Here is a 14,872-nt window from a genome sequence, read left to right as displayed (position 1 = left end):
GCATAGGTTGGGCTCCTGGATGACCTTTGAAAGTCGCTAAGTGCAAAGGTACAGGAGCAGGAGAACAAATCCAGAAGGCAGACCCTGCACATCGTTGGCCTTCCTGAAGGTGTGGAAGGCATGAGTGCCACGAGATATGTGTCAAAGATGCTGGTGTAGTTGGTGGCGGAGGTGGTGCTGGGGGCAATGCCCCTAAGGCAGAAGCCGAGAGCGGAAGAGCCGCCACGGGCAGTGATTGTGAGGCTCTATAAGTTTGTGGAGAAGGAGAAGATCCTGAGGTGGGCCAGGGAGAAGCAGAACTTCAAATGGGAGGGGAACAGGGTCCGAATGTACCAGGGCATTGGAGCAGAGCTGGCGAAAAGGCGCGCCGGGTTCAACAGGGCCAAAGCGGCTCTTTACCGAATGCAGAGCAGGTTTGAGGTGCTGTACCCGGCGAAACTATGGGTGGCATTTGAAGCCCAGGAGTACTATTTTGAAACCCCAAAGGCGGCCAATTACTTTATTAGAGACCATAAACTGGGATAACTGAACGTTGGTGGGAGACAGGGATTCAGAATAAAGGGGTTTGGAAGGTGTCGGTAGTGTGGGGGATGGGGGGTGTTTTTCTTTCTCTGGTGGCATGATTTTGTTTTTGTGATTGTTCACAAAGGGGTAGAATCCTAGAATCATAGAATTCACAGTGCAGAAGGAGGCCATTGGGCCCATCAAGTCTGCACAGGCCCTTGGAATGAATACCCTGCTTAAGCCCACACCTCCACCCTATCCCCGTAACCCGACCTAACCTTTTGGACACTAAGGGGCAATTTAGCATGGCCAATCCATCTAACCTGCCCATCGTTTTGGACTGTGGGAGCAAACCAGAGCACCCGGAGAAAACCCACGCAGACACCGGGGAAAAGTGCGAACTTCACACAGACAGTGACCCAGGCCGGAATTGAACCTGTGTCTCTGGAGCTGTGAGGCAGCAGTGCTAACCATTGTGCCGTCGTGCTGCCCCAATAAGTTTGCTAATAATGGTAATAAGTTTGTTAGGGGCAACTGCCCCCTCCCTGCCCCCCTCTTCTCCAGCTACCTGTGGTGTTGTTTTATTTTTTGGAGAAGGTGATCTGTGCCTTTGGATGTGTTTTTGTTTGAGTGGGGGAGGGGAAGGTCCACAGTCAGCTGTTTGCAAAGACCAAGGAGGGAAGGGTGGGGAGATGGACGGAGGGGTAGATAGGAGGGAGGGGCCACAGAGGTTGCCGGAGGGGGTAGAGAGAAGGGGGAAGGTTGTGGGGAGGGGTGACGTGGCAGTGCTGGAGTTGGAGCGAGGTCATGGGTGGAGAAGGTGGCTAATTTGGATGAGCACGGTTTAGGGTGAAATTAAAAGGGACGGAAATGGAAGAGAAGATGGTGGACAGTAGAGGGGAATGGAGGCACAAGCCTCCTGTAAGGTTCATAGCATGGAACATACAGGGGCTGAACGGGCCGATGAAGAGGTCTCGGGTCTTCGCACACTTGAGGAGCTTGAAGCCGGGAGTAGTCTTTATGCAGGAGACGCACCCCCGAGTGAAGGATCAGGTTAGGTTGATAAAGGGATGGATGGGTCAGGTGTTTCACTCGGGGTTCAATTCAAAGTTGCTGGGGGTGGCCATCCTGTTGAGCAAAAGGACGGGTTTGTCGCGGCCAAGGAAGTGCAGGATCCAGGGGGGAGATACGCAATAGTGATCGGAATGCTGAATGGTACGCCCGTGGTTCCAGTGAATGTTTTGCACCAAAATGGGATGATGTGGGGCTTGTGAAGGGGTTGCTGGGAATGATTCCAGACCTGGGATTGCATCAGTTGGTCATGGAAGGAGATTTTAATTGTGTACTGGAGCTGAGGGCGGATCCTCAAGTCAGTCGAGGATGACGAAGGAGGTTGGAGAGTTTATGGAAAGGATGGGAATGGTGGAACTGGGGAGGTTTAGGAACCAGGGGGAGAGGATTCTTCACGCATGTGTAGAAAGTATACTCCAGAATTGATTTTATTTGTGGAGCCGAGAGGTGTTGGTGGGGGTGGCGGGGGTGGAGTATGTGGGAATTGTGATTTTTGACTATGCATTGCATTGGCTGGAGGTTAGACTCAGGGCTCTTAGCGTACAAGGGTTTTGTGACAATGTGCGGTCGTTGATTGAGAACTATGTGGAGCTGAACCAGAATGGGGAGCTGTCGGCGGCCGTATTCTGGGAGGCAGTGAAGGTGGTGGTTCGGGGTAGATTAAGGCGCACAGAGATAGGGGAAGGAAGGAGGAGTATGGATGGTTATTGGATGAGATGGTCGAGGTGGACAGGGAATATTCGAGGGATCTCACCGTGGGGGGATTAGCGAAGAGAAAGAAGTTGCAGGGGCAGTTCGTCAGGTTGACGATGGGAAGGGCTGTTGGGCAGCTATGGAGGGCGAGAGGCGTTCAGTACGGATCTGGAGAGAAGGCAAGCCGCATGCAAGCTCATCAGCTTCATGGGAAGGCCACGTGTAGAGAAAACTTGAGAGTGTGGATAGGGCAGGGGCAAGTCGTGTCAGAGTTGGGGGAGCTAAATGAGGCGTTCAGGCAGTAGTATGAGAAATTATATAGGGCTGATCCGGGGGTGAGGAAGGGGACGTGGGCCAGTTTCCGGATGGGCTGGAATTCCCAGAGCTGGATGAAGAGAGGAGGCATGTGCTGGAGCAGCCCTTAGAATTGAGAAGGTGATGGAAAGCATAAAAGGGATGAAGTCCGGGAAGGCCCTGGGGCCGGACAGTTACCCGGCAGTGTTTATAAGGAGTTTGCGAATGAGTTGGCACCACATTTCTCCAGCAAGTTTCTGAAGAAGGGGCAGCTGCCAGAGACACTGACACAGGCAACAATCACGCTAATTCCAAAGGAGAAGGACCTGCTAGAGTGTGAGTCATATAGACTCACTTCACTATTAAGTATGGATGTGAAAATGTTGACTAAGTTAGTGGTGGGGAGGGTGGAAGGGTGCGTGCCGGGGGTGGTTGCAGAGTACCAAACAAGTTTTGTCAAGGATAGGAACTCTCCAGTAACATTAGACGGTTACTAAATGTGATCATGACCCCGTCGAAGGGACAGGTACCTGAGATAGTGGTCTCTATGGACGTAGAGAAGGCTTTCGGTGGAGTGGCGGTACCTGTTATAGGTTCTGGGAAGGTTTGGGTTCGGACCGAAGTTTGTGGTGTGGTTGTGTCTGCTGTACGGGGCCTCCATGATGACTATACGGACAAACAAGATTAGTTCATGGAGCTTCGGGTTGTATAGGGGAACGAGGCTGGTGTGTCCGCTGTCACCGTTGTTTGCACTGGCAACAGAGCCCTCGCCGATGGCCCTTAGGGCTTAGCAGAGTGGCAGGGGATTACGAGGTGGAGCAGGGAACACTGGGTATTGCTGTATGCAGAAGACCTGCTGCTGTTTGTACGTGACGCACTGGAGAGTATGGGAAGAATTTTGGGCTTATTAGAGAGATTAGGGGCCTTCTCAGGCTATAAGTTGAATGCAGGAAAAAGCGAGGAGTTTTAGGTAAATGAGGAGGGTTGGGGAGCCAATTTAGGGGTGTTGCCATTTAGAGTAACCAGGGACAGGTTGAGGTATTTGGGGGTCAAGGTGAACGGGGAGTGGGCGGTGATGCACAAATGGAGTCTAACAAGGTTGGAGGGGGAGATAAAGGAGGACTTTAGGAGATGGCACCTGACACGTTACACCTGACACTGCTGGGGAGGGTCTAAAGGGTAAAAATAAACATCCTGCTAAGCTTCCTATTTGTATTCCAGGGTAAAGAGGGCCCTGCTCCAGAGGCAAAGGCAGAAAGTTGGCGTTACCGAACCGGCTGCACTATTATTGGGCGGCGAATGTGGAGAAAGTGAGGCGGTGGTGGGAAGGAGGGAGGTTAGAGTGGGTTAGGATGGAGGAGGAGTCCTGTAGGGGCTCCAGCCTGAGGGCTATGGTGACATGGTGGCGGCGGAGCTACTGCTGGCACCGAGGAGGTATACTGAGAGCCCGGTCGTACAGTCCACGATTAGGGTGTGGAACCAGTTGAGGAGGTAGTTTAGGATGGAGAGGATCAATCCCGCTGTGTGGGAACTACGGGTTCAAGCTGGGGATACGGATGGCACGCAGAGGAAGTGGAGAGAGGTGGGGCTGGTGAGGGTGAGGGATCTATACCTGGAGGAGAGGTTTGCAAGTCTGGAAGAGCTGCGGGAGAGGGCAAAGCTTCTGCAGGGAAACAAATTCAGGTATATGCAAGTGAGGGACTTTGTGCGGAAGGAATGGAGGGGGTTTCCCAAACTGCCAGTGTATGCCTTACTGGAGCAGTTGCTGCTCCAGGATGTGGAAGGGGAGGGTAAGATTGGGGATATATACGGGTGGCTGGGGGAGCAGGAGAAGCGCAGGTGGTGAGGATTATGAGAAATGGGAGGAAGAGTTGAGGGGGGAGAGAGAATCGGGAGTGTGGAGTGAGGCAATGCATTAGGTGAATTCAACCTCCTCATTTGTGGGGATAAGTTTGATACATTTTAGGGTGGTACACAGGGTGCAAATGACTCAGGCGAGTGTGAGTGGGTTCTTCCAGGGGGTAAAAGACGGGTATGAGAAGTGTGGGCAAGGACCAGCAAACCACGCACATATGTTCTGGGACTGAGAAGTTGGAGAGATACTGGGAGGGAGTGTTTGGGACGGCAGCAAAGATTGTGGGGTAGAGGCCAGGCCGTACCCTCTGGTGGCGACTTTTAGGGTATTGGAAATGCAGAAGCTGATGGAGGGAAGGAAGACTGATGTTATGGCCTTCTCCTCTCTAGTTGCACGGCGAAGAATGGCAGTCAATAACGCCGCAGGTGGTGGCAACCTGGCTGGGGGACCTGTCTGGCTGGAGAAGATTAAGTTTGAATTGAGGGTATCAGCAGAGGGCTTTGCGACACGGTTGGGACTGTTCATGACCATGTTTGAGGAATTGTTTATTGTGGGGAGCTGGAGGGAAGGAAGGAGGGGAGGAGGGAAGTGAGGGGGGAGGGGTGAAAAGAGGGAAAAACTTGTGCAAACTGTGAACTGTGTGATGTGGAGAATGTTCTTCGATTTATTTATGTTTTTTATATTTTTGAATACATTTGGAATAAAATACATTTTAAAAAATAACAGGCACAGAACTGGCTATGAGTGGATCCAATGGCAAGTTAGTTTCTCCTTGGACAAGAAAGCCAAAAATATCAGAAGCAGTGACTTTCATTCATACAGCACATTTCACAGAGAACATTTCCCTCGTTTGCTTCACAGGAGCCAAAATAGGCAATTACTAAGGCAAATGGCTGAAGGCTTGGTCAAAGAGGTGTGTTTTAAGGGACTTCTCATGGGAGGAAAATGGTAGATGTATGAAGGAGTATCAAGAGAGAATTCAAAACCTAGGGTCAGCAGAATGCATGGTGTGGAAAAATAACGGGATACACAACAGGCCCTTGTGAAGGAATGTAAAGTTATTGGGAGGGTTTGAGGTTCCAGAGATAAGGAGGAGCAAGATAAATGGATAGATTTTAATACAAGGTTGAGAATTTTAAACTCGAGTCATTTGTGGCCTGGCAGCCATAATAGGTCAGCGAGTACAGTTGTGTGGGCGAGGAAGACCTGGTACATTTTAGGACAATGGCAGTAGAGTTTTAGATGAAATCATGCTTATAAGAACATAAGAACATAAGAACTAGGAGCAGGAGTAGGCCATCTGGCCCCTCGAGCCTGCTCCGCCATTCAATTAGATCATGGCTGATCTTTTGTGGACTCAGCTCCACTTTCCAGCCCGAACACCATAACCCTTAATCCCTTTATTCTTCAAAAAACTATCTATCTTTACCTTAAAAACACGTAATGAAGGAGCCTCAACTGCTTCACTGGGCAAGGAATTCCATAGATTCACAACCCTTTGGGTGAAGAAGTTCCTCCTAAACTCAGTCCTAAATCTACTTCCCCTTATTTTGAGGCTATGTCACACGGTAGCTTGTAGAATCAATCATGAAAGCATTGGAATAGTCGCGTCCAGAGGTAACAATGGATGAGGGATTCAGCAGCAGATGAGCTGAGAAAGGGCAGAAACAAGTGTTATTGTGCAGTTGGAAGTAGTCGGTCTTTGTGTTGGAGAGAATATGGGGGTTATAAAGTTAAGTTCAGTTCAGGGTCAAATCATAAACCAAGGCGGCAAGTCGGCAGGCACAACCTGAGACACTGGCCGGGAATCTCCCTTCCGGGGACTAAGTCCCCACGCTGGTGGGAAAACCGGCGCTAACGACTCCGGCGTCAACGGGCCCCCAAGGTGAGAAATTGTCACCTGTCTAGGGGGCTAGGTGGACGTTGGAGGGGTTGGCGCCTCTCCAACCGGCGCCGAAGGGACTGCGCGAGTTTGAACATGCACGGAACCGCCGTCGTGATTCCGCGCATGCGCAGACTGGCCTTTGTATATTGCTGCATGCGCAGGGGGTTCTCTTCTCCACGCCATCCATGGCGGAGCCCTACAGGGGCCGGCGCGGAAGGAAGAAGTACCCTCAAGGAACAGCCCCGCCCGTAGATCGCTGGGCCCCCATCGCGGGCCAGGCCACCGTGGGGGGGGGCCCTGGGGTCGGATCCCCCCACGCCCCCGAAGGACTGCCCATGCCAACTTACCTGCCATGTCCCGCCATGTGGGACCATGCGTATACCCACGCCGGTGGGACTGACCAAAAATGGATGGCTGCTCGGCCCATCGGGGCCCAGAGAATCGCCGGGGGGGGGCCGCTGCCAATTCGTGTCCATTCGTGCCGCCCCCCCCCCCCCCGGAGTCTCCGACCCGGCGGGGTTCGAAGAATCCCGCCCAATGGGCAGAATTCTCCATCTGTTTCCCGGTGGCTCCAATGGGAATTCCCATTCACTGAGACAGGAACGGAGAATCCTGCTGCCAGCGAATGCGCAATGCCTCCCTCCGTCAAGAAATAAGCGGTTGGGAGCCCGTAGAATCCCATCCTATGACTTCAGTCTTCTGAGGCTCATCCAGAACAGGAGGTAGGCTGTCTGACAATGCAGAGGCAGTGGGGGAGGAGGTGTGGTCGAGAAAAGTGGAGGCGGGCAGCACAGTGGCACAGTGGATTAGCCCTGTTGCCTCACAGTGCCGAAGTCCCAGATTCGATCCCGGCTCTGGGTCTCTGTCCGTGTGGAGTTTGCTCATTCTCCCTGTGTTTGCTTGGGTTTCACCCCCACAACCCAAAATATGTGCAGGTTAGGTGAATTGACCACTCTAAATTGCCCCTTAATTGGAAAAAATGAATTGGGTACTCTATATGTATAATTTTGAAAAAGGAAAAAGAAAGGTGGTAGTGAGGAATAGAGCTGGGAGTCACCAGCATATATGTGGAATCTGACATAATACGTCAGGATCAATCATTCAATTCCACTTTGTCATTGGGATTTCTGCTCTTTGGACACTTCATGTGTTATATTGCTGAGCTGATTGTGTTATATACTCAGACTGTAACCATCCTGAGAAGAAAAATCTAATACCAATCAAGATCTTTCAGGGATAAAATGTGTAAAACACTCCTTACAACTACACACAGGAAGACAGCTGAATAAAACAGCCTCAATTTGAAATCATCACATTGAGACCAAGCTAAGGATGACTGAGCATATTTTCCTTTCTTTTAATCTTCTTCACAAACTGTAAAAAAATCTTAAATCTATCAGCTCATAATTTCCGACTAACGGCAGAAAACCATGGGCCGCCGATTCTAAACTAGGAAACTACGCACTTTCCTGCCCACAGAAATTGTGGCAGACTTTCCTTTTCCAGCTACAGCCTGGGGCCTCCAGAGTCACAGTCTGCGATGGCTCCAGCGCGGCGCAGGAGGAGTTCAGCCCTGCCCCCTTATAACAGAGCCAGCTTTGGAAGGCCCATTGAGGGCAGGTATTTAAACAGCAGATTTATATTGAACACAACTGGCAACTTTTTTAACAAGTGTTTTAATGGTTATGTAGAAGTTGTTTAAATAGTTTTTTTTAGCTCTTTCTTTTATACAGGCATTGCTTTTGTTATTGGTATTTTAAAGTTTTTTTATCATTATAGGTGATTCTTTATTAGAACATAGAACATAGAACAGTACAGGCCCTTCGGCCCTCAATGTTGTGCCGAGCCATGATCACCCTACACAAACCCACGTATCCACCCTATACCCGTAACCCAACAACCCCCCCCTTAACCTTACTTTTATTAGGACACTACGGGCAATTTAGCATGGCCAATCCACCTAACCCGCACATCTTTGGACTGTGGGAGGGAACCGGAGCACCCGGAGGAAACCCACGCACACAGGGGGAGGACGTGCAGACTCCACACAGACAGTGACCCAGCCGGGAATCGAACCTGGGACCCTGGAGCTGTGAAGCATTTATGCTAACCACCATGCTACCCTGCTGCCCCTTATTAGGAAACGGGTTTTGTTATTTGTTTTAAATCTGTGAAACTATTTAAATCTACACTACTTTATTATGTAACTTTACATGTGGCATGCTTAAAAATGTTTGTATGTTTTAATTTAGATTATGGTCATAAGATTTTAAAAGCGCCCGATGGATCTGTACCAGCGCCCCAGGGCTTTTTGCTGTCACTGGATTGTAACATTTTGTTGGATTTGTGTTTATAGAATCATTGAATCATTGCAGTGCAGAAAAAGGCCATTCGGCCCATTGAGTCTGCACCAATGCTTCGAAAGAGCACCCTACCCAGGATCATGTGCCCACCCTATCCCCTGAACCCCACCTAAGGGACAATTTAGCAAGGCCAGTCCATCGAAGCAGCACATCTTTGGACCGTGGGAGGAATCGAAGCACCCGAATGAAACAACGGCGGCACGATAGCACATGGTTAGAACTGCTGCCTCACAGTACCAAGGACCTGGGTTCAATTCAGCAGTGAAATCCACTGCTTGCTGAAGTCTAGGTCTGAGGCATTCAAGTCAGGCGACCCTGACCTATACAAGAAAGCCAGATATGGTCTAAGGAGATCCATCAATGGTGCCAAAAGACAATACCGGACCAAGCTCGAGTACCAGGCTAGCCACACGGACACCTGCCGACTATGGCAAGGTCTGCAAGACGTAACGGGCTACAAGATGAAGGCGTGTATGATCACCGGCTCCAATGCACCCCTCCCTGATGAGCTCAACGCATTCTATGCACGCTTTGAGCAAGGGAGCAAGCCCTCCACCACAGAAGCCTCAGATGAACTTGTATCTGAGATCACCAATGCAGACATCAGAGCAGCCTTTTCGAAGGTCAACTCATAGAAAGCCACTGGCCCGGATGGGGTACCCAGACGGGCACTCAGGTCTTGCGTGGATCAGCTGGCGGGGGTATTCGTGGACATCTTCAACCTCGCTTTACAACAATCTGAGGTCCCTATCTGCTTCAAGAAGACGACCATCATCCCTGTACCAAAAAAAAGCCAAGCAGCGTGCCTTAATGACTGTCGTCCAGTGGCTCTGACATCCATCATCATGAAGTGCTTCGAAGGGTTAGTCAGGGCACAAATCAACTCCAGCCTCCTGGATTGCCTTGATCCATTACAGTTCGCCTACTGCTGCAACAGGTCCACAGCAGACGCCGTCTCCATGGCCCTGCACTCTACCCTGGAACACCTAGATAACAAAGACACCTATGTCAGACTCCTATTTATCGACCACAGCTCATCCTTCAACACCATCATTCCTACAAAACTCATCTCCAAACTCCGTGGCCTTGGGCTCGGCGCCTGCCTCTGTGACTGGATCCTGAACTTTCTAATCCACAGGCCACAATCAGTAAAGATAGGCAACAACACCTCCTCCACGATCATCCTCAACACCAGTGCCCCACAAAGCTGTGTCCTCAGCCTCCTACTATACTCTTTGTACACCTTTAACTATGTGGCCAAATTCCCCTCCAACTCGATTTTTAAATTTGCTGATGACACCACAGTAGTGGGTCAGATTTCAAACAATGATGAGACAGAGTACAGGAATGAGATAGAGAATCTGGTGAACTGGTGCGACGACAATAATCTCTCCCTCAATGTGAACAAAATGAAGGAGATTGTCATTAGCTTCAGGAAGCGTAGTGGAAAACATGCCCTTGTCTATATCAATGGGAACGAAGAAGAAAGGGTCGAGAGCTTCAAGGTTTTTGGTGTCCAGATCACCAACAACCTGTCCTGGTCCCTCATGCCGACACTATAGTTAAGAAAGCCCACCAACGACTCTACTTTCTCAGAAGGCTAAAGAAATTTGGCATGTCACCTCCGACACTCACCAACTTCTACAGATGCACTATAGAAAGCATTATTTCTGGTTGTATCACAGCCTGGTATGGATCCTGCTCTGCCCAAGACTTCAGGAAATTACAAAAGGTCGTGAATGTAGCCCAATCCATCACGCAAACCAGCCTCCCATCCATCGACTCTGTCTACAATTCCCGCTGCCTCGGAAAGGCAGCCAGCATAATTAAGGACCCCACGCACCCCGGACATACTCTCTTCCACCTTCTTCTGTCAGGAAAAAGATACCAAAGTTTGAGGTCACGTATCAACCGACTCAAGAACAGCTTCTTCCCTACTGCCATCAGACTTTGAATGGACCTACCTCGTATTAAGTTGATCTTTTCTCTACACCTTGCTATAACTGTAACATTATATTCTGCAGTCTCCCCTTCCTTCCCTATGTACGGTATGCATTGTTTGTACAGCATGCAAGAAACAATACTTTTATTGTATACCAATACATGTGACAATAATAAATCAAATTAAATCAAAATTCCGGCCTTGGGTGACTGTGTGGAGTTTACGCATTCTCCCCTTGCCTACATGGGTTTCCTCCGTGTGCTCTGGTTTCCTGCCATAATCCAAAAATGTACAGGTTAGGTGGATTGGCATTGCTAAATTGCCCCTTAGTGTCCAGGGATGTACAGGTTAGGTTCCGGGGATAGGGTGGGGGAGTGTGCCTAGGTAGGATGCTCTTTCAATGGGTCGGTGCAGACTTGATGGGCTAAATGGCCTCCTTCTGCACTGTAGTTCTATTCTATGGTTCCAGGAAACCCATGCAGACATGGGGAGAATGAGCAAACACCACACAATCACATAAGGTCCGAATTGAACACGGGTCCATGGTGTCGTGAGGTTGCAATGCTAACCAGTATGCCACTGTGTTACCCGTGCTATTATGTTTCTGCTTTGTTTACTTCATTTATATTATTCATTTATAATTATCTCACAATTAAATGTTGTGTTTTGATGTTTTAGTAAGACATTTATGGAAGCTTGTAAAGTTTAATGGAAAACATTTATTAACAAAAATAATTTTACAAGTGTCAAACGTTGATACCAGTTAACATTTAACTTTACGTTCAACTTGATCAGCTGAAAAATGACATAAAACTACCTCAACTTTTACAATCTTTTTGCAATAAAATATATTTTCTCACTTAAAAACACCAGTCAATAAAATATATTTTTCCACATAAACACAATGGTTCTGTGTATTTGTAAAGGGGAGGGAGGGAGTGGGGGAGGGAGTTGTACTCCCCACTACCTGACATATTGCTACATGCGTACGGTTGTATCGTTCCTGTGCTCCATTGTTGGTCCTCCGGAATGGTGTCATGAGCCATGTTCTCAGTGGGTATGCCTTATTGCCCAGCGCTGAAATGTGGCGACTAGGGGCTTTTCACAGTAACTTCATTTGAAGCCTACTTGTGACAATAAGTGATTTTCATTTCACTTCATTTCATTAATTCCTCATGGTTGTCATGGACCTGTGTAACTTGAGCTTTGAAGGACAAATGAGTCATGGGCACTTATCCGGTTGTTTTGCATTTACAGTGAGGATCCTCATTTATGCATCACACACTATCATCACATTGAAAGAATGGAACCTCTTCCAGTTGATGAATGAACCAGTGTCTCTTCTTGGTGCCTTCAATACAATATGTGTCCCATCGACAGCCCCGATTACTTTTGGGAAACCAGCAATTCTGTAGAATGCAATGGATGTCTCCTTCATCTTGACAGGGGATGTGTCAAAGATCGTAAGCTACAAAGCCTTTCGAGAAATTGCATTCATTACCTGGTGAAGGCAGGTCCCAGCAGTACTCTGTGAAATGTTACATGTGCCACTAATGCCATGTTGAAAGGACCCAGAGCAAAGACTTCAGCACTGTTGTGAGTTTCATTTCCAGTTGATGCCTGACTCTTCTCTCATCCCTGAGAATATGTCGTGCCTCAAAAGAAGTTCAAGGATTTTAAGAAGCCAAGCTATTAGTGCGATGCCCCAGCAGAGGTGAAGCATGACTCCAGATTGTGAATCTGCACTGGATTCCACATTACCTGTCAGAGAGATAGTTCACATTATCTGACAGGAGGCTTGCGTATGTCAACTAAGGCATTAATCTTTGTTAAAGCAGTTAAGTAATCACTGAGGCTTGTAAGGGTGAACACAGCATCAGGGAGGCACTTAAACAACACACCATAAAATACATTGCAAAATCCAAATGTACTTTTGCTCTGAATCAGCTGGGAGGACAGGCATGCTAACATTAATGTCCCTGAAGGAATCTATAGCACCAGTATTGAGGCCATGATCATCCAAAGCCAGCTCCGCTGGGCTGCCCATATGCTTAGGGAGTCAAAGTCCCGACTGCCAAAGCAAATCTTCTTTACCCAGCTCAAGGAATAATCCTGAACAAGAGGAGGACAATGGAGGCTCTTCAAAGACATCTTGTAGGTTTACCTCAAGAAATGGAATATCGACGCCAATACCGAGGAGAGCCTTGCACTGAAGCAACCTTCTCGGAGGGACCTCCTGATTGACGGGACACAATTCTTTGGGAACACCCGATGACAAGAGGAGATGCAGAAAAGGAGCCTTAGAAAGGAAAACTGTGACCTAGAGCACAAGGACTGATCCAACCTTTTGGAAACTCCTGTCAAAAGAGTGATTGAAGATGCAGCTCTAGGATCAGGCTCATCAGCCAAGCGAGGACCAACAGAACCCATGGCTAGTAACATGGAGTACCTTAGGTGGACAATCATACTTATTAACGATTGATCGCCGAAGATTACATACACTCCAAACCCATTCTATCCATCATAGTTCCTGTAATGGAATAACATCCTCATGACAAACCAGTTTTTAAAAAAAATCATTCTTTCACTTTTGTGACTCCAAACTCACTTCATACAGTAAAGGTTTTTTTTAATGAAATTCACAGCCTCATGACAAACCAACATTTGAAAATGATAAAAAATATATCTTCTTTTCACTTTATTTTCATTTTAAACACATTTCTAAGTTCGAAACAGTAATAATATGAAACTTTAACTGACCAAACAAATGTCTCCCGAATTGTCCTGTCTCTGCTTGATGATCCTGGACCGAGAAAAAGAAGCGCAAATAAATAGGTGTAAAATTGACCTAACATTGGGGCAAGTCAGCCAAGTTAGTGTTGTCTGTTATATTTTAAATAATGGCTTATCTAAAATATATATATTACTCTTGAATCCACCAGGATGATAAAATGACCAATAGTCTTCTTGTTGAAAGATGAACTATTTAATGAGTATTAAAATAATAAACTGTGAGGCCTTTTACTCAATACTAAACTAACAATAAAGAAATAAAGTACAATACAGACAACTATATAACTATACACTATTATAACAAACTAGTTCTAACTTCTCTCACTCTAGCTATTCTATCTCTTCCTTGTTCACTGTTCTAAATCACAACATCATGTCATCTGACTTAGAAAAGGCGGGAATCCAGTTCTTATAGTATCTGACTGTGACCCATCTAGTGTTCAAATGACTGTACTACATTTACATACATTGATCATGTATATTGATATCTGAATATCACTACACTGTCTCTTTAATTATCATTCAGTCAGTTCAGCGCAGCACTTCACTCAATCAGTCAAATAAAAGCGAGCCGTGCTTTTCCACCATGCTGTCCGTACATCCGCACTTACAGGTCATCAGGCCAGGCATGTGCGATGGACCATCGACTTAAGTTGGTGATCCGAAAGGAAGTTACGGGCCATCGTCTTCTTCGACCATCGGTACTCATGTTTCGGGTCCGGGGGGTTGGGGGGGGGGGGGGGGGGGGGGATGTTACCAGGGAACTTGTGTAATGTATGTTTGAAGGTTGCAGTTTACCTAGTTTTCTATTAATTCGGGAAATAACTTATTCTTTGGATAAACTCAGAAAACCTGTCTGACTAATGCTTTATAATCTGAAACACACGGAGTGGGACTCCTGCAGTATTTTAAAAGCATATCCTTGCTAAATTCACAAAACAGTCCTATCACGGTCAGACCTAGTGTGGTAGAATAAAGGAATCATCTCAATCTCCCTCATATGGTCACAGCAATAAAAGTCAGTGTGTGAGAGAGGTGAGTGAGTGTGTTTGTCTGTATGAAATAAGTGTGTGTTTGTGAGAGAGAGAAGTGTGTGTGTGTGAGAGAGAGATGTGTGTGAGACAGAGGTGAGTGAGTGTCTGTTTACAGGAGACGTGAGTGAGTGTGTGTGAGAGAGAGGTGTGTGTATGAGCGAGAGATGCGTGTATGTGTGGGAGAGTGATGAGTGTGTGCTTGTAAGAGGTGAGTGAGAGAGGGAATGGTGGTGAGTATGTGTGTGTGTGAGTTAAATGTGTGTGAGTAGCGAGTGAGTCCGTGTATGCGAGAGAGGCAAGTGAAAGTGTGTGTGTGCGGGGGAGAGAGTTGAATGAGTGTGTGTGAGAGAGGCGAGTGAGTGTGTGCGTGAGAGAGAGGTGAATGTGCGTGAGAGAGATGTGGCAAGTGTGTCTGGAAAAAGAATCCAGCTCTCTAAC

This window comes from Scyliorhinus canicula, chromosome 15 (genome assembly GCF_902713615.1).
Source record: "Scyliorhinus canicula chromosome 15, sScyCan1.1, whole genome shotgun sequence".
NCBI lineage: Eukaryota > Metazoa > Chordata > Chondrichthyes > Carcharhiniformes > Scyliorhinidae > Scyliorhinus > Scyliorhinus canicula.
The sequence above is the reverse complement of the archived record's forward strand: the minus strand, read 5'-3'. Positions refer to the sequence as shown.